Source organism: Cornus florida, unplaced genomic scaffold (assembly GCF_030987335.1).
Source record: "Cornus florida cultivar Cherokee Brave unplaced genomic scaffold, ASM3098733v1 CherokeeBrave_3.0.0_Hap2_Chr04, whole genome shotgun sequence".
Taxonomy (NCBI): domain Eukaryota; kingdom Viridiplantae; phylum Streptophyta; class Magnoliopsida; order Cornales; family Cornaceae; genus Cornus; species Cornus florida.
Genome location: NW_026775574.1, coordinates 19,944,305 through 19,964,768, shown reverse-complemented (window position 1 = coordinate 19,964,768; position 20,464 = coordinate 19,944,305). Strand labels below are relative to the sequence as shown.

At 37.2% G+C, this 20,464-nt stretch overlaps 2 pseudogenes; both read left to right on the top strand.

The window, feature by feature from the left end:
* Positions 1 to 20,464, top strand: part of LOC132304806 (pleiotropic drug resistance protein 1-like) — a 90,909-nt pseudogene that overhangs the window by 12,290 nt on the left and 58,155 nt on the right.
* Positions 5,221 to 5,319, top strand: LOC132305943 (small nucleolar RNA R71; annotated as a pseudogene).

Here is a 20,464-nt window from a genome sequence, read left to right as displayed (position 1 = left end):
ATTAGGTTCATTTTGCACTTGTCCGTGAGGACAATGAGAAGTAGAATGAAGAACACTAGAACAAGTCATACATGTTTCATTTGACGCACGATGAGAATGGTTAGGGAAGGAAGATACTTGGTTTGCCGAGTTTTGGTTAATCAAAAATTGATCAAACCTTTGAGCTAAAAACTTCATTTCGACGGCTATTTCATTTGAATGGTCGACTTGATGTAAGCCAACACTCTTCCTACCTTGTGAATTCCTACCATTCTTGGATGATAGTGTTCTTGTAATGACACGGTCATTTCCTTCCTTTCCTTTTTCCTTAAAATTTTACAGATGAATTTTTTTCGTTGAAATTCCTTTTCTAAGTTCGGTTTCTCATTGTTTAGTGTCGTCTCGAGTGCTAAGAAATGATTTCTGAGACTCTTTCCTTTGGATTGACAACTTCCTTTGAGGACCAAGTCATTTTCACATTTTTCATTTTTTTACATTATTCAGTTTTCGTCTTTTTCCCTGTTTTGTCCTTTTCCTTATTTTGTCTTTTCCCAGTTTGTCACTTTGTTGGCAAAACCTCACTCCTTGTGTTCAGAGTTGGTTTTTGACTTCACGTATTTTCATTCTAAGTGGTTTCCACAAAATACGTATCTTTACTTTTGCAGAAAAGTACTTTGGTTGCTCCCGGTGTCCATAAGGGCGTGGATGCATAGTTTTTCAGAATCTTTTTCTTTTCTTAGGGTGTTTTTTGTAAATATCTTTTGAAGATATTTTATTTCAGGGGTTTTTAAGAAAATATTTTTGGAAGATATTTTCATTCTGGGTCATTAGTGCAGTTTTCACTTTTTGGAGGGGCCATTATGCAATTAATGAAAGTTATTGCAAAATACCTCGTCTGGAGCCTGGATTCTCGTACGAGATTGATTTTTACATTTCATCGAGTCGTGTACTCTTAGAAATTCCTTATGGTCGTTTTTCTCCAATTTCAGGGTTTCTGGCCCAAGTTGCCGCTGAACTTGTTCGGGGCATATCTTTCTGGTCGGGACTCGATTTTTGATGTTGTTTCTTCCCTTATTCATATTTTCTCATTTTGAACCTTTTTCGTTCACGGAGTTTTTCCGTTTGAGTGTGTTTGCTCAAAATTCACTTTTTCAAACCCGGCGAGACCTGTTCGGGGCACTTTTTGAGATTTTCTATAAATAGGGGGACTTAAAATTTAAAAGTTATCTTCTCCCCTCTCCATGCACGACCAGAACCTGTTATGGCAGCCCAAGGGGGCTGCCACCCTTCTTCTTTCATTTGAACCTTCTTCCCATTGTTAAAAAGTCGAAGTGCCTTTGCGTTTTGTGTTTGTCTTGACCACGCGCATCTTTCCCCCTTATTAGAACCTGTTTTTGGCCAAATTTTGAGTTCAGGTTTGAAGTCAATTTGTGATTTTGATGGGGCTTCTTGTGGGTTCATGTAGATCGTGTTGTCCCCGACAAAACCCTTCGGTATCGTCGGGTTCGGAGCACTTTTTTTTCGGTGGGCTTTTGAGATTTTCATCTCAAATTGAGGTAGGGGACGTTTTAGGGTTATATTAATGTTGTATTGATTGTTATATGAGCATATACAACTTATGAGCATGCCTTGTTCAAGTTATAGAATTTAATTTAATTATTTTCTTTGTTTAAGATTTAATTCTCATGATGCTAGGCAACTTAGAATTAAATTGTGGCATGCTAGAAATTTAGGCATTGGTATGGTGGTTGATATATATTAAATTGGGATTATTTGAATAAGAATTGCAAATTTTATTTAATATTTATCTTTTGTAAAAGTTTAATTCACCTAGTTGTATCAAGCATGGAATCAACTTGTAATGTGATATTAAAGTAGGCCTTGGTGAGTTCTTCAACATATATTAAATTGAGGACATTTAGATATGTTTGAAAATCTAGAGAAAATTAATTAATTAGCTTAATTAATTTTATTTTTTAAGTGTTGTAGTCACTTAAATTGATTTTGGGTATAATATATGTGAAGGTTATGTTATGTCCCTTAACATATATTAATTTGAGTTTATTTGGGATTAATATGAAATCTAGAGACTTTTCATGCTAGGTTGAAAATCCCTTTTAATGTAGTGAAATTAATTACCTTGTGAGCATATTACTAATTGGATGTAGAATTAGTACTTGGGGCCTCTTAAAATGGTAATTGGACTTAGCCTGATATAGAATATCATTGATTTGTAAAGCTTGTTTAAATATATCTTGTGTAGGTATATAGCTTGTTAGAATATTATAATTGTTTATCTTGAAAGTTTGTTACTAAATTGAAACTTATTTAGTACTTGTGGCTTAGGATGGTAATGTGATTCAATTGTTGTAAAATATTCTTACTTTGTGTATAATTGCATATTGGAGACTTGTCATGTCATATGCTATTTAGACTTGAATCCTAGGACATGGTTTGTGTAGATTCAACCTTATTTGTGCATGGAAGATGGTTTTATGCATTATTGATTTTGATATAAGTTTGGTCTAACTTATTGATTTTGGTATAAGTTTTGAACTTATTGATTTTGGGAAGCTTGTAAGGACATATTTCACGTGATGGCTAGGGTTTGGCTCTAGTACGCAAATAAGAGTCTTTTAAGTCATAAGTGCGCACTAGGTAGTACCTTGTAGATCGTAATTGCCCGGAATAACTTATGCATGTGCGCACTAGGTAGTGCCTTGTGGGTCGTAATTGCCCGGAAACACTTGTTTGGTCTAGCGACCGCATGTTCTAGTCTTTCCACTATTTGATTTCGCATTCAATTTCAAGTTGTTAATCATGGATTACTTGTAGCTTGAGAATTGATGCTTGCTTTAGATATTTGAATCCTATTTAGTATACTTGAACTTGTATACTTGCTCCATGAGTTTAAATTTCATTTAGTGTGCTTGCGCCGTGTATACTTGTTTTAGGCGTATCTCTTTTAGCTTAGTATACTTGTGTTCGTATACTTGATTTACGAGATTTCCATATAAAATGTATACTTGTGTACATATGCTTAGACATTGCATGACTTGTCTTAATATGGTTTAGTATACTTGGAAATGTATGCTTGTATGTTGTGTAGCATGTTTTAACAATGCTTAGTAGACTTGAGCATGTATCCTTGTGTGCCGTTGTTCACTTTAAATTGCATGAGTAGTTTAGGATGATCCCTGAGTCTCATTTTGAAATAGACGTTAGGTGGCATGAGCCCTTTGACATATTTGACCTTAAGGTGATATAATTGTAAAATGCTAGGTCGATGCATGCTCATCTCCTACGAGTAGCTTTATGTTACTCACCCATGTAGTGGGGATATTTTTCAGGTACCGGGATCAAGATTTGGGATTCACATCATGCTTGAATTGTAAATGTTGGCTTGAAATGCCATTTATACCTTTACATGTTAAAATGTGTAAACTTAATTCTATTTATGTAATGTGTACATAAGTACACTCTTTCCAATATATTTGACATGTATGAGATGAGGCCATAGGCCAATGACATCCAATTTGTACCTCATGTAACTTTTAACTTCATGAAATATTATGAAAATATTGAAAAAAGCTAAGTCATTGTCTTACCATGTTTGCATCGGATGTGGGAATTCCATTTTTATTCTTTCATAGGGTCTTATTAATCATGTTTGAAGTGTGGCCAAGGGCAAAATGGTAATTTGACTCCATTTTATATATTTAGATTTCAAATTTCCCATTTCAAGTCCATTTTTCTCATTTTTAGCCGTCGGGGGGTCAGATTTTGAGTCGGGGCTTCTCGGGAGCTGCGGACCATTCCCACGCACTTAGAATCATTTATTACACTTGCGTGCACATTCGTTTCAACCTAGAAATGCATTTAGGGCCAAATGCATACTTGGTGCAAAGTTGCATTTTCTGAGTTTTTGACCCTTTACTGAACTAGGGGCATTTTGGGTATCTTATAGTGTGTTTTTTTCATTTTCTTTCACGTGCCGGGTAGAAAACTCGATTTCGGAAGGGGTTTCTTTTTCGTGTTTTTCCAGAAAATGTCATCTTCATGCCCGTTTCTGCTCTCAGTTCTGGACAGCAGAACTTCCTTTTAGCTTCAGCAGCTTTTTTGGACCCTCTTGACCTATGCTATTCAAGGGGCATTTTAGGGACTTTGTAACATTTTTTTTTTGTTTTCCTTCCACATAGCTGGGTAGAAAATGTGATTTTAAGGGGGTTTCTTCTTTGTGTTTTTCCAGAAAACCTCGTTTAGGGATTCGTTTTTAGCCTCAGTTCCGAGAAAAAAATTCAAATGGTGCTTGCTGTCAAAACACTATTCCTGCCCAGATTTTTGAACCTGGAAAGTTGATATTTTTTTTAAACTTTGAGACTTCATATCTTCTTCGTCCCGACTCCAAATCAAGTGATTTTTGAGTCTAAGTTTATTAGTTTTTGCTGGTCTATACAACGGTATGTACGGTTGCATCCAATTCTATCTGAAAAGACCATTTTACCTCTTGTCAAATACGCTTGCCGCATTGATTTTAAACCCAAAAGTTGGTTTTTTTTGAAACTTTGACGTTTCATATCTTTTTCATCCAGACTCCGAATCAAGTGATTCTTGAGTTTAGATTCATTAATTTTTCTTGGTCTATCTAACAATATGATCAGTTGCATCCAATTTTGTCTAAAAAGACCATTTTACCCCTTGCGAAGTACCTTTGCTGCATTGATTTCAAACCCAAAAATGTGATTTTTATGAAACCTTGGAGTTTCATATCTTCTTCATCCAGACTTCGAATCAAGTGCTTCTTGGGTCTAATTTGACTAAATTTTGCTGTCTTTCTGGTGGTGTGCTCGTAGGACCCAATTTTATATTTTCAGAAATAACCATTTTGCCCTTGGGGGTCTGTTCGGTCTTTTTCTGATCATTCGTTCCCGCATCAGTCCTCATTGAGTTCCACGACCTCATGGAAGGTCACTTTGACTTCTTAGATTCTTGTTTTCTATTTTCATTTCCGCATTTGGATCCGTTATCGGGTCAATCTTTGGTTCATCACAGGACGCACTGGCTTGAAAAACCAGGGCCGTCACAGTTCTATGCAAAGAATTTTCACTCATACTCTCGTAAAGACGCCACACGTCATCCATGAGCCTATCAATATATAAGCCACCCATGGAAGCATCAACTATACCCTTATAATTGTCCGATAAGCTCTCAAAGAAATATTGAACTAATTGCCATTTGGGCATGTCATGATATGGACACTTCCTAAGCAACTCATTGAAGCGTTCCCATGCCTCATGAAACGTTTCTCCATCCCCATGTGAAAATTCTCGAATTGAGGTTCTCATGGCATTGGTCTTTGAAACCGGATAGTACTTCTTCAAGAACTCTTGTTACATTTCTACCCAAGAAGTGATTAAAAAAGGCCTAAGATTGTTAAACCAATACTTTGCCTTGCCTTTTAAGGTGAATGGAAAAAGTTTGAGTCTTAAAACCTCTTTCGGCATGTCCGTATATTTTATGGTAGAACATACTTCAAGAAACTCATCCAAATGCTTGTAAGGTTTTTCACTTAGAAGTCCATGATAGTTAGGAAGCATTTGAATGGTTTGTGGCTTAATTTCATAATGATGTGCTCTAAATGGAGGCAATTGGATGCATGTAGGTGCATTATACTCATTAGGCACATAATGGTCTCTTAGAGCAAAAGGTGGATTAGCTACTTGAGGTGCAACATGAACACCTTGGTTTTTAATTCCTTGATTGATGATGGGAAGTTGCGGAGCATACATTGGCCTTGGCGTTCCATATGGAACTTGGCCTTGTTGTTGTGGTGGTTGGTGAATGAATGGCCTAGGCATGCCTAATGGTACTTGTATGTTCTCATTGTGCACATTATGATGAAGAATACCTTGTTGGTCTATGTGACCAAGGTCCTCAACATGATCATCATTATGGTCATCCATTGATAGATTGGTTCTACTTGAACTTCCTCTTCCCCTAGGATTTCTAACGATGGATTCAAGATGTAAATCTAAAGGGACAAGAGTAGGTCTCAATGAACGACATCCATGCATGCAAAATGCAAAACACAATAAGCACAAAGAATGACAAACACTATGCCTTCACAACAATGCAGTTAGACTTCTTCCACAAACACTTAATTCATACTCCCATGCTTTAACGACAATGATGCAAAGAACAATTAAAAACAAGCCTCTACGCGGGCCGACGATTTAACTAAGGGATTGAGTAAAGAAAGTCTCACAAAGGTCCTTTAGCACTTCAACTCCAAATTTAAATCTTAGCTTAGCAATTTTTTTATTATAAATTTTTAGCTTTTTACTTTCTTTACTTTGCCTGAATGCTCCTTTGCTTGCTTCCTCCCAACAATATACCTAGTCAAGTAAGAATAACACAATAAGTAACCAAAAAGAAAAATAAAAATAAAGTAAAGACATGATCAAAAGAGTACTAATCCTAATCGATTCCACAAATCCGACGTTACCAAATCAAATCAATCAATCCCTGGCAACGGCGCTAAAAACTGGTGGGACCGGTATGTCGCACCACAACCATCAAGCTTGTAGTGTGTGCATTAAGGCAAAGGCCAAGAGTTTTATATTTATAAAAGCCACTACTACCTTCACTATAAATATAGTTAGGGCGAGTAGGGATCGTCCCAAGGGATTGTGAGGATCGAATAAGGTCGTGGAATCGCTATTAGGGCTACTAGGTCGAGTGATCAAACAATTGGTTGGTTGGTTGATTAGACTAAAGAGCAACTAAATTAAACTAAGTGATAAAAAAAGAATGCAATTAAGAGTAAATATAAGAGAGAGAGAGAGATCTTGGGGTTTAGAGATCACCACCAAGCAATGCATTTCTATACCATTGCCAAGTGACTAATGAGGGCAAATGGTGTGTTGCAATATTGGTGTGTGTGTGTGTTTGGTTGATTCAACAAACAAGGATGACTAGTTAAGCATGTATTGTCTAAACATCATGCGAAAGGCACAATATATCTAAGCAATGAAGCATATATTGTCTAAACAACATGTGAAAGGCACAATAGATCAAAACAAGTCATTAATCCTTTCATTAAGCTCACAATCCAAATATAACACAAGGTTAGAGACATATGCTACTTGCATTCAAAAGCTTGGATCGTCAAACAACAAGCATAGATTGTCCTCCCATTTAACGCTACACTACAACTGCACTACATCTACACTACTAGCATGAAAATAAACTAGGGGAGAGGCACAATCCATCAAGGAATAAGTATGAACCATTAAGAAAATCACAAGAGCATTCCATTAAGCACTATGTTTTGACAATCTCTAAATCTATAGCATCAATACACATAGACATGCATCAATAACACAAAATCTAGAGACAAGCACATGAACATCTATTCTAGCATACATAAGACATATAGATAGAATGAAATGATCAATTGAAAGCATTAAACCACATAAATCATTGAATAAACAAGATCTATATATATCAAAGTGTCAAAACATTAATTACAATATTAATCCCTCAATAATACACAAGATTAAGATATAGAAAGCATGCTTGGGGCTAACTCTAGCCCCAAGAGGATGTTTAGCCACTCATGGTGATGTTACTCCAACCCTCAAGGGCTAACTCCATGGAAGAAATCTGCTCCCTGGGATGATGAAGAGTCTCCAATGGTGTCTCCAGGCTCCTCCTCCTTTAAGCTTGCTCTCCAAGAGAATAAACCCTAGAATTGTATATGTCTCAAAAAGTGCATCATATTCCTTTTATAGGTAAGTCAAGTGACACACAAAATGGGCTGGGGTCGTGCAAAGAATATTCTCTAATGATTGGATAGAGGACGGATTGAATAAGCTGGAAATTTAACTTTTTCGCACTGGAGGAAGTTCGATCGATCGAACCTTGGACTTGGATCGATCGAACTTGCTGAGATCCATCGAACTGAGGCTGGATCAATCCAATTGCACTGGATTCAATACCCGACTCAAAACGGATATCAGTCCACTCTACACTGCCACGAAAGGCTCCAAGACCCGAAAGAAGAACGATCATCAGACTACCTAACATGACAACATCGAAACTCCATTCATCCTTTAAAGGACACACAAAACCCCAGACTAAGAACCCCGTCCATCTCACAATTAAGCTCAAACTCAAATCTACACATCCCTGTTAGACCAATCACTCGCTATCTAACATATAGCTATACGATCGCATATCCACACCAGCGACTAACAACCACACTATACGGCAAACATCATAGTTAGCAACTTCAAGATGACTAAACACTGATTCTCCCAACGACTATATAATCATATAACACCAAATCAATAAAGCGTACAAGACAAACTTTATCGGACTCTTAGTCCTACCTAACACACCTTGTCACCCGAGAGAAACTTCCCATTTCCACACTGTCACACCAACATAACACGCAATACAATGCCCTTATTATCCCTAACAAATCGAGACAATCATTGACCTTTGACCCCACATTGTATTAAAGAGGGACTGATTCAGGAAAGATAGTTGGCCAGTCCATTCTCATCATCGATCCTGTCTCAACACAAACATCGTTCCTATCCTCAGGTTCAAACCTCAAACACAGTCTCACACAGTCCACAAGACAACCATGAGATCCACTCACTATTAATCCATCACTTTACGTAACGACAATGACTATACAGTCACATACATTCTCTAAAAATCCCAATCATGCCTTAATCATAACAAGTTAAAAGCAACATGACACAAAATACCACAATCATCGACCAACCTAAAAGCTCTCCGGTCACCTCATAACATCCACACCAAGTAGACAATATCATAACATCATTCGATTCAATTCATGTCTCATTAAAATACTTCATAAGGCTATCTCATGCCTGAAATCTCGAAACCAGAGTCAATTACTACGATTACTCTTCAAAGGAATCATACAGTCATATTTCAAATCATAAAATCCTGAGACGATACCGACACTAGTCCTAAAAAAATTGCTCAAATCAAATGTCTATAAAATCACCCAAGTACATGACTCACATCACATCACCTAATCATCCTCAAACGTACAATTCACGATACATCCCCTAGCCCTCACCGTTAGTACCAGACACCGAAAACACACAATCCATATTTGGCAACTCGTGCCTCACACACCACCAGTCAGAACCACTCTTGGAACAAGCACCACTAAAACCAAAGACTTTATCTCCTTCCGTGGGAATGAGTTGACCAATACAACTAAACCTTTACCAGTAAACTCTAACAGCATAACAAACCACACACAGGTCTGCCCATCCGCAAACGCGCACAACTCCTAAATAAAGGACAAGACTTGTGACAAACAATGTCCTTGCCAGGACTAAAAGAAACTAAAAGGGTAACGAACCCCGCTCTCACAAGAGACTAATGACTCGTACCTGAATGCACTTGACACCTTGTCACACGCCACTCACCAATCGTCTAATTATAAACACCTAATCTCACCTGAGAAGAACTGAACTCCTTACACACAAAGAGAAAAACCAACTGGATACCCGTACAGAACTATGAACTCAATTCTAGGCGATCTCGTCACTAACGAACCGTTATACGCTATCAATACCAAAACCTCGCAAACGCTATACCGTGATACCCATACTAGACAAAACAAATCAGATTCACACCACCTATTCATCGAGTACTAGGATATAACTCACAACATAACCATCAGACAAGAGTACTAATGCTCACAACATACTATCACTAAAAAAAATCACAGCCCTTCGGACAACGCGTCCCGCTCCATCTACAACCAGTCATTCCCAAATGACAACATCTATACTAAACGATAACATTTGACCATCCATTCTATCTCTACCTTTACAGGCAACACTGCCTCGAACGGCATGCACACAAGACTCATGACCTCAGTCATAGCAACCCACTAACTCATCAAAAGAAAAAGGTGCCTATCTGGCAACATCATCCTTACTGACTTTAAAGACTAAACTGCTCGTAATCGCTTCAATTGGCGCACAATCCCATCACTTACTTGACAACACACAACAAACAACTCATAATCACTAAACCATCCTCGATTCATACCTTAAACCATTCTGCTCATCGGTACTAAACATCATGCCATAACACCTCTACTACCATCATCCTCGAATAACAACTCTAACTCACGTCCCACCGACTCAACATGTTATTGCCAAGCGATCTCCCCACAAGCATCCCTAGGGTAACACTATCCCAACAAGAAAGTATGCCTCATTCTCGATACTTACGACAGTAACCACTTCTTACCATTAGAAAAGAACCTCTATACGGTAATGCCATACCAACAAATCTCCAAGGAAAAAAAATGAGCACAAAACCAGAATGCTCAACACCCAACTGTTTTCTCAAAACCATCTACAGCACAATCAGTTACTAACACTTAATTGGTTACTCCGACCATTCCTCCCAAGACAACCTACATACTCAGTCGAAGAAACCTTACGCCTTAGCGTCAACGCCATCACCTTCCTTCTTCACCGTTCCTCAGAACACTCTTGGCCCCGAAAAAAGTCAAATGGGGCTACCAGCTAAACCTATGAAGTCACCCTTATCCCAAACATTCTAATCATCAGTCTATCTCTTCGGATCCTCAAATAACAAGTACCACTTCCCAATACTCTAGAAGCAATATGAAATATAACCCCAATACACAGCTTTCAATTTTCAAAACATAATCCATTTAGTAATATAGTATCCATCATCTATCACTTCATCCGCAAATGACCAAGTACTTAAATGACCCCATATTACCTACCTTATCATGCAATCCTGCACTATACAGCTAAAACTGACCACCATACCTACCTCGGGACTCTCTCGACAACCGTGACAACCTATAACTGTAACACGCTCCTGTAGCTATCCAAAATGGGAATTAATCCTCGACAAACCAGTTTTTTAAAACAACTCTAACAAGATCACAAAATGAACCACCTTTAACTGTCGATCACCAGCACTAGCATGACTCTAGTCAATGCCCATGCCATCATAGACTTATAGAGTCCAACAAATCCCCTCAACAGTCAGAGCCACCACGCTTCCGTGGACCGTACTAGAATACCCAGAATACACGTTTATAACCTATACCTATAGACTACACTCATGACTCTAGCAACATCCATCACACCTATCACAAACCAGTTCGAAAAGAACCTTCGCACCAAACCGTAACCTAAGTCACAAACACCAACCTCCTAAGGTCATACCTTTCCCATGAAAACCCCATCTCGCCCACTTGAGTAGGCAGCTCAACAATCCCCCTCGCTTGTCCTCCTCTTGGTGGGACCAAATCATGCAACAAGACATCCTCTTCGTGGGATTGGAGCTAGAACTCTCCCCTGGATCCCTTCTTGGAGGCATGACGCTATAAGAAAAAGGAAACGAGTCAAAACGATGACACTAAAATACGCACGAGAACGGAGTCCTCACATGAATGGCTTGACAAGAATGGAAACACATAAACACCTTGCATACTCTCGAAATACCCAACTAATGATTAACATAATCATGATAATTATATACATCAACTTTAAACACTTAGCACATAATCATATAAGCAGTTAAACAATTAAGAAGTTAGACATATTTTTTAAACAATTTAAACACCTAAGCACATAAGCATATAAACATGCAATTCAACTTCCCAATGTAATCCTAGGTAGGCCTCTACTCGTCGTCCTAATAGTATTCAAACCACCACTCTAATACTAAATTTGTAACAACCCAAAAACATACCAGTCGACTGTACTAAAAATTCAGCATGACCTCTACAAAAAAAGTCCTACTATAACTTGCTGAAATGTATATAAAATGTAATGGCCGCACTTGGCCTTGAAACTAATCTATCCTATCTCAACGCATAATGCAAATACTATAAAACATTCCCAAATTCAACAACGTACAATTTTTTTTTTCCTAGTTGGTACTCACACACACTTGTCTTTTCTAAGATTTGAACCTCTAACCTCCCTTTGGGAAGTAAGAGGCTGATACCGCTAGGCCACTGGCCCTGTAAACACCCGGTCATTTCCTTCCTTTCCTTTTTCCTCAGAATTTTACGGATGAACTTTTTTTGTTGAAATTTCTTTTCTGAGTTCGGTTTCTCGTCGCTTAATGTCGTCTCGAGTGCTCGGAAATGGTTTCTGAGACTCTTTTATTTGGATTGACAACTTCCTTTGAGGACCGAGTTATTTCTACATTTTTCGTTTTTCGACATTATTCACTTTTCGTCCTTTTCCCTATTTCGTCCTTTTTCCTATTTTGTCTTTTCCCCGCTTGTCACTTTGTTGGCGTAACCTCTCTCCTTGTGTTTGGAGTTAGTTTTTGACTTCACGTGTCTTTATTCTAAGTGGTTTTCATGAAATACGTATCTTTACTTTTCCAAAAAAGTACTCTGGTTGCTTCTAGTGTCCATAGGGGCATGGATGCAAAGTTCTTTGGAATTATTTTCTTTTCTTGGGGTGTTTTTCGTAAATATCTTTTGAAGATATTTTATTTCAGGGGTTTTTAAGAAAATATTTTTGGAAGATATTTTCATTCTGGGGCATTAGTGCAATTAACCCTTTTTGGAGGGTCTATTTTGCAATTAATGAAAGTTGTTGTAAAATACTTCATCTGGAGCCTGGATCCTTGTACAGGATTCATTTTCACTTTTCGTCGACTCGTGAATTATTGGAATTTCCTTCTGGTCATTGTTCTTCAGTTTTAGGGTTTTTGGCCCCGGTTGTCGCCGAACTTGTTCAGGGTATATCTCTCTGCTCGGAACTCAATTTTTGACGCTGTTTCTTCCGTTGTTCATATTTTCTCATTTTGAATCTTTTTTGTTCACAGAGTTTTGCCATTTGAGCTCGTTTGCTCAAATTCCACTTTTCCGGACTCGGCGGGGCCCGTTCGGGGCACTTTTTGAGATTTCTTTAAAAGGTGGGTGAAATATTTCATTTTTCATCTTCCCCACTCACCTTGCACGACCAGAGCTCCCATGGCAGCCCAAGGGAGGCTGCCACCACCTCTATCCTCTTTTGAACTTCATTCATTTGTTAAAAAGTTGAAGTGCCTTTACGTTTTGTGTTCGTGTTGACTACGCGCACCATTACCCCTTATTAGAAACCATTTCTTACCAAATTTCGAGTTTGGGATTGAGGTCAAGTTTGGATTTTCATGGGGCTTCTTGGGGATTCATTTAGATCGTGTTGTCCCCGACAAAACCTAGGAGTTTCGTCGGATTCAGAGCCGTTTCAATTCGGTGGGGATTTGGGATTTTTATCTCAAATTGAGGTAGGGGATGTTTTAGGGTTATATTAATGTTGTATTGATTGTTTTATGATCATATACAACTTGTGAGCATGCCTTGTTGAAGTTATAGAATTTAATTTAATTATTTTCTTTGTTTAAGATTTAATTCTCATGATGCTAGGCAACTTAGAATTAAATTGTGGCATGCTAGAAATTTAGGCCTTGGTATGGTGGTTGATATATATTAAATTGGGGTTATTTGAATAAGAATTGCAAATTTTATTTAATATTTATCTTTTGTGAAAGTTTAATTCACCTAGTTGTATCAAGCATGGAATCAACTTGTAATGTGATATTAAAGTAGGCCTTGGTGAGTTCTTTAACATATATTAAATTGATGACATTTGGATATGTTTGAAAATCTAGAGAAAAATTAATTAATGAGCTTAATTAATTTTATTTTAAGTGTGTTGGTCACTTAAATTGATATCGGAGGTAATAGGTTATTAATCCCTTGAAACGTAGTCCGTTTAATCACCTTGTGAGCATATTACAAATTTGATGTAGAATTAGTACTTGAGGCATCTTGAAATGGTAATTGGACTTAACATGATATAGAATATCATTGACTTGCATAGCTTGTTTAGATATATCTTGTGTGGGTGTATAGTTTGTTAGAATATTACAATTGTTTACCTTGGAAGCTAGTTATTAAATTGGGACTTATCTAGTACTTTTGGCTTAGTGTGGTAATGTGGTTCAATTGTTGTAAAATATTCTTGTTTTGGTATATAAATTGCATATTGGAGGCTTGACATGTCATATGTTATCTAGACTTGAATTATAGGACATGGTTTGTGTGGGTTCAACCTTATTTGTGTATGGAAGATGGCTTTATGCATTAGTGGATTTGGTATAAGTTTGGTCGAACTTATTGATTTTTGTATAAGTTTTGGACTTATTGATTTTGGAAAGCTTGTAAGGATATATTTCATGTGATGTCTAGGGTTTGGCTTTAGTGCGGAGACAAGAGTCTTTTAAGTCATAAGTGCACACTAGGTAGTACCTTGTGGGTCGTAATTACCCGGAATAACTTATACATGTGCGCACTAGGTAGTGCCTTGTGGGTCGTAATTACCCGGAAACAATTGCTTGATCTAGTGACCACATGTCCTAGTCTTTCTACTTTGATTTCGCATTCAATTTCAAGTTGTTAATCATGGATTACTTATAGCTTGAGAATTAATGCTTGCTTTGGATATTTGAATCTTACTTAGTATACTTGAAACTGTATACTTGTTTTGTGCATTAGATCTCATATAGTGTACTTGAACTTGTATGCTTGCTCTGTGAGTGTAGATTTTATTTAGTGTGCGTGTGCCGTGTATACTTGTTTTTGGCGTATCTCTTTTAGCTTAGTATACTTGTGTTCGTATATTTGATTTACGAGATTTTCATATAAAATGCATACTTGTGTAAATATGCTTAGACATTGCATGACTTGTCTTAATGTGGTTTAGTATACTTGGAAATGTATGCTTGTATGTTGTATAACGTGTTTAACATTATTTAGTATACTTGAGCATGTATACTTGTATGCCGTTGTTCACTTTAAATTGTACGAGTAGCATAAGATGCTCCCTGAGTCTCATTTTGATATAGACGTTAGGTGGCATGAGTCCCTTTGACATGTTTCACCTTAAGGTGATATAATTGTAAAATGCTAGGTCGATGCATGCTCATCTCCTACGAGTAGCTTTATGTTACTCACCCACGTAGTGGGGACATTTTTCAGGTACCGGGATCAAGATTTGGGATTCACATCATGCTTGGATGATTTGTAGACTTGAAGTTCTCATTTCATGTAAATGTTGGCTTGAAATGCAATTTATAGCTTTATATGTCAAAATGTGTAAATGTGATTCTATTTTTGTAATGTGTACATAAGTACACTCTTTACAATGTATTTGACATGTATGAGATAAGGCCATAGGCCAATGACATCTAATTTATATCTTATGTAACTTTTAACTTCATGAAATATTATGAAAATATTGAAAAACGCCAAGTCATTGTCTCCCCATGGTTGCATTGGGTGTGGGAATTCCGTTTTCATTCTTTCATAGGGTCTTATAAATCATGTTTGAAGTGTGGCCAAGGGCCGAACGGTCATTTGACCCCGTTTTGTATTTTTGGACCCGAGTTTTCATTCCAAGTTCCATTTTTGCCTTTTTGCCCATTGGGGGGTCGGATTTTGTAGCAGTGGTATTTTTAAGCTGTGGACTATTGTAGCGCGTCCAAATAGGTAAGTTACGTTTACGTGCATGGTCATTTCCGGGCAAACCTTCTTCTTTGGTGAAATGAGCCTCCTATGGACTCATTTTGAAATTTTGTTGCATAATCTAATCTAGGGGCATTCTAGACCTTTCACATCAGTTTTAATTTCTTCTTTTAACATGGTCGAATTGAAAATGTGATTTTAGGGGGTGTTTCTTCTTCGTGTTTTTCTAGAAAATGTCGTCTTGGTACTGAAAATCCCACATGAAGTTTCAGCTTCCAGTTTGCATTTTAGCAGCTTTTTGCCTATCTTGACCAGTTCTGATTTAGGGGCATTTTGGGCATTTTACAGTGAGTTTTTTTTTTTTTTTTTTTTTTTTTTTTTTTTTTTTTTTTTTTTTTTAATTCTCTCACTAGTGATGTAGAAAACTCGATTTTAGAGGGGGTTTCTTCTTCGTGTTTTTCTAGAAAAACTCGTCTTGACCTCCGTTTCAAGCCTCAGTTCTGGTAGCTCATTTTTTTTCTCTTGCTGTCAGCATGTGCATGCCATCGGGTGCCGGCATGGGCGCCGGTGGGCTCGTGCATGGGCGCCGTGTGCGCCATGGCCTTCGTCGGACCGCCACGACGTCTCAACTTCAAACCCTCGTTTTTCCTTCGTCCGGACTCCAAATCGAGTGAAATTTTTTTTTAACTTGACTAATTTTTCGTTGTCTTTCCAACGGTGTGCTCAGTTGCACCTAGATCTTCTTGAATACTTACCAGTTTACCCTTTTAGCCTTAAGTGCTCGTTTTTCTTTGTCAGGCCATTTCTCCTTCGTCCGGACTCCGAATCATGCGATTCTTGAGTCCATCCTCATTATTTTTTTGTTGTCTTTCCAGCGGTGTTCCCAGTGGGACCCAAATTCACATTTTTTTAAAATGATTATTTTGCCCCTGGGGGCTTATTTGTCATATTTTTGATCTTTTGCTTCCGTATCAGTTCTCATTGAGTTCCATGACCTCATAGAAGGTCACTTTGACTTCTTAGAATCTTGTTTTCTATTTTCGTTTCCGCATTTCGGATCCATTATCGGATCATCCTTACGGTTCATCACAGGACACGCTGGCCTAAAAAACCAGGGTCGTTACAGGCCCATTGTAACAACGTAAATATTAAAATAGTCCTGTTCGTCCAGTTCATTCAAAACATGGAAACACCAGTCCACTACCTAGTCCTATAATCTTTCACAAGGAACACACTTTAATTACCTCAAGTTACAGTCCATGATATATAGCTAAATTTAAAAGTCCATAATTTACAACATTATACAAATTATACTAAAGTTCTACAAAATAGTTAAGATTATATTTACAAAATATTAAAGTTCTAATACAAAAGATAGCAAAATATAGATCTCCAATCTCATCTAAACTTGTGGTGGATTGTCGTCCGTCACCTCTTTCCCGTGTCCTAAAAATATTAAAGTAATGGGCTGACCCAACTGCTTAGTAGGAAGTGTCTAAAACACATCTCTTATGACCTCATGAATCCACACAAAGAATAGAGTACAAGTAAACGGAATCATGCCTTGGGAAAGAAGCAAGGCAACAATACAACAACAAAAATGTATTTAAGTCATTCGACCACCAAGTAAACAACATATGCCGATGAATAGGGATGGCAATAGGGCGGGGTGGGGCGGGGATCTCATTCCCCATCCCAATCTCTGGTTAAATTGTTTACCCCCATCCTCGCCTCTATACCCATTTAATTTTCAACCCCCTCCCCCATCCCCACCCCGCCCCGCCCCGCCCCGCCCCGCATAACATTTTTTAAATTCCAATTCACCTTTAACAAAATTATCACAGCTATAATATTTTTAACATAATAACTTAATAAAACTTCAACATAATTATAGCAATTTAAAACATGATTAGATGTTTGATGCACAACGACTATGTTTTTTCTCTATACTGCGAGTGAATAGATCTAGGGTTTCACTTTCAGAAGTGAATATATTATATATATAGTTATGTAATTTAGTAATATTTTATAAGATGTAAGGACAATTTTGTAAAAATGCACTACAAATGGGGCGGGGTTACCCTCCCCCGTCCCCGCCCCATCCCCTACCGGGGTTTTAAATATAATCCCCATTCCTTCCCCATATACATAAATGAATCCCAAACTCGCCATAAACAGGGAGGGGTGGGGCGGGGACCCGCCAGGTATGGGGATTTTGCTATCCCTACCGATGAAGTGCAATGTCATGCAATGTCGCTCCCCGTTTCTGAAACAATACCATTTCACCTTTCCAAACCGTCAGTGCAATCCGACCTATAACGACTCCAAGGCATCACGAGAGGAGGATTGGCTAACTATCCCCGACGACATGGCAACTCCAAGGCGTCATTAATGGGCCTAGGTAGCTCAACCACGCCAAGGTCTCTCCCTAGTCTCCTCAAGACCACACTAACGCCATGGACCACTAGGTGACTCCTAGGCGTCCAGGTTTTCGCGAATCATTTTTTTTTTTTTGTTTTTTTTTTTTTTTAAAAAAACATTTTCTCCAAATAATTTTCATTTGTTTTTAAATCAATTCTCCCCTTTTTCCTTTCCCAATGAATGCATGGATGCCTTATGCTTCCAAATACCAATTCAATAATAAGATTCCATGTATTCATCTACATCATACTTGCATATTTGAAAGAATTTAAAAGCATTAATTTTGCACAATTATATTTTAATTTCTTGGCAATTGAGAATATAGGGCATACAACAATTTAATACTAAGTATGCTCTTTCACAAATTTCAAATAAAAACACATATAGCAACACAATTAATCCATGAAGCACATTTAACACATCTTATGCATTTAACCATAATTGCCAAGAACAAAATAAATACACAAAATTAAGCATGCCAATAACAAAATTCATAAGGGATAATTCACAAAAATCAAAGATTGTGAGTATTAGAAACCCCTACCTCAACCAATTAAAGAAAGCCCCAAAAAGTCTCAAAATTTGAAATTTCAAAAGTACTTCAAACTAGAAATTGCCCGGATCAAAATAATGGTCTTGACGCGCTCGTCGACTTTTCCTTTAGTGGCAAAGTCTAATTCAAAGTGGTAAAGCTTAAATCTAAGCTTTTATGGTGGAAGAAAAGAAAAGAAAAGAAAAGAAAAGAAATACAGAGGAGAGAAACTGGCATGGTGGGAGATGAGAAAAGAAGGGTTAGTAATTGGCCATTTAGTCATTACAAATGACTATGATCACTGGCGGGTCCCACGTGACAAAATAATATATTTAACATTATTATATATATACACTGATATAATACAACCACCTAATTAAACATTTACCCACACAATTGTACATCAAATAATAATATATGAAATGCAATGGACCCAAAATACTACCTCCGTACACAACGACCCCAATAGCGGATCCCACCTGGGACCTCCCGATCCAAAAAACTAGAAAAATTCCGAAATGGCAACCAATGGATTTCCAAGAATCCGAAACTCAAGGAAATGCTCCAATCAACCCTTACAACACACCCGGCACATCCCACGGTGTCTAACACGCAAAACTAGATGAAATGAAAATACCCCGAAAAATTTTAAAAAAAATCCCAGAAAATAAAAAATGGGAAAAATAAAAAATTTTACAGTCCTATTTGTGAAATGATCGAATTCTGATTAGATGTGGGGTATCATTTCTCATGTTGATTGTTAATGTGGTTTTGGTAGAATGACATTGCTCTTAGGTCCTCCTAGTTCCGGTAAGACCACACTGTCGTTAGCTTTAGCTGGAAAACTTGATCCTGAACTAAAGGTAATTAAAGAAATCTCACTGGATTAATTCTTTCATGTGTTCTCAATTCTAGGTTATAAACATATTCATCTAATTACTATTTTAAATTTCAATGAGAAAGTAAAACTAAAATTTGTCGTTTTGAACAACACTAGTTTTCTGGAAGGGTGACTTACAATGGTCATGGCATGCATGAGTTTGTACCCCAGAGAACTACAGCCTATATCAGTCAAAATGATGTCCATATAGAAGAAATGACTGTAAGAGAAACCTTGGCATTCTCTGCTAGATGTCAGCGGATTGGAGACCGATATGGTTAGTTAACAAATTGTTTATTTTATTTTATTTTTCTTTTTTGCTTCTAAATGTAGACTTTCAAATTTTAGCAAGATTAGGAATGTTAATTATTCTTTTCGAAAATAAATGCAGACATGCTAGCAGAGTTATCAAGATGAGAGAAAGCAACAAATATTAAGCCTGATCCTGATATTGACATCTACATGAAGGTAAGAAATGAGCTACTTTGAAAATTTTCTTAAGAAAGTAAGCAATGCTGGTACTAGCTTTTATACAGGTAGACCTCTGTGAATTTTACATTCCAATCCTTCATGGTAGTAGAGGGTTTTTTTATTTTTATTTTTTATTTTTTATTTGTTTTAGTAAGTTTCACGCATGACTAATTATTACTTTCAATTACATGTTCAGTTTAGTGATGCGAATAATTTTTTTATCAATTAAAATCACCACTTGTAATGGCACATATGAATGTATAATAGGGCTATTATAAGGGTTTGTCGAACCACAAGGAATGCTAGCTCATGACAATCAAGATTGTAAGATTAATTCCCAGTTTGATTTGTGAAATATAGTTGATGGATTGTTTTGTTTGTCACATACATAAACTGAATTTAACTTAAATTACTAAAACAGAATTTTGATTGCAAATAAATGAGATAATAAAGATAAGGGTTAGGGAAATGACTTCACCACAAGCCTTGTAAACATGCCTAATTGCAATTAACTTGGGGAACAACTTATACATGTAATCATGATATGTAGAAATGCAAGGCAACTACAATATCTTCAAGAAAATCATACATTTCAGGACTA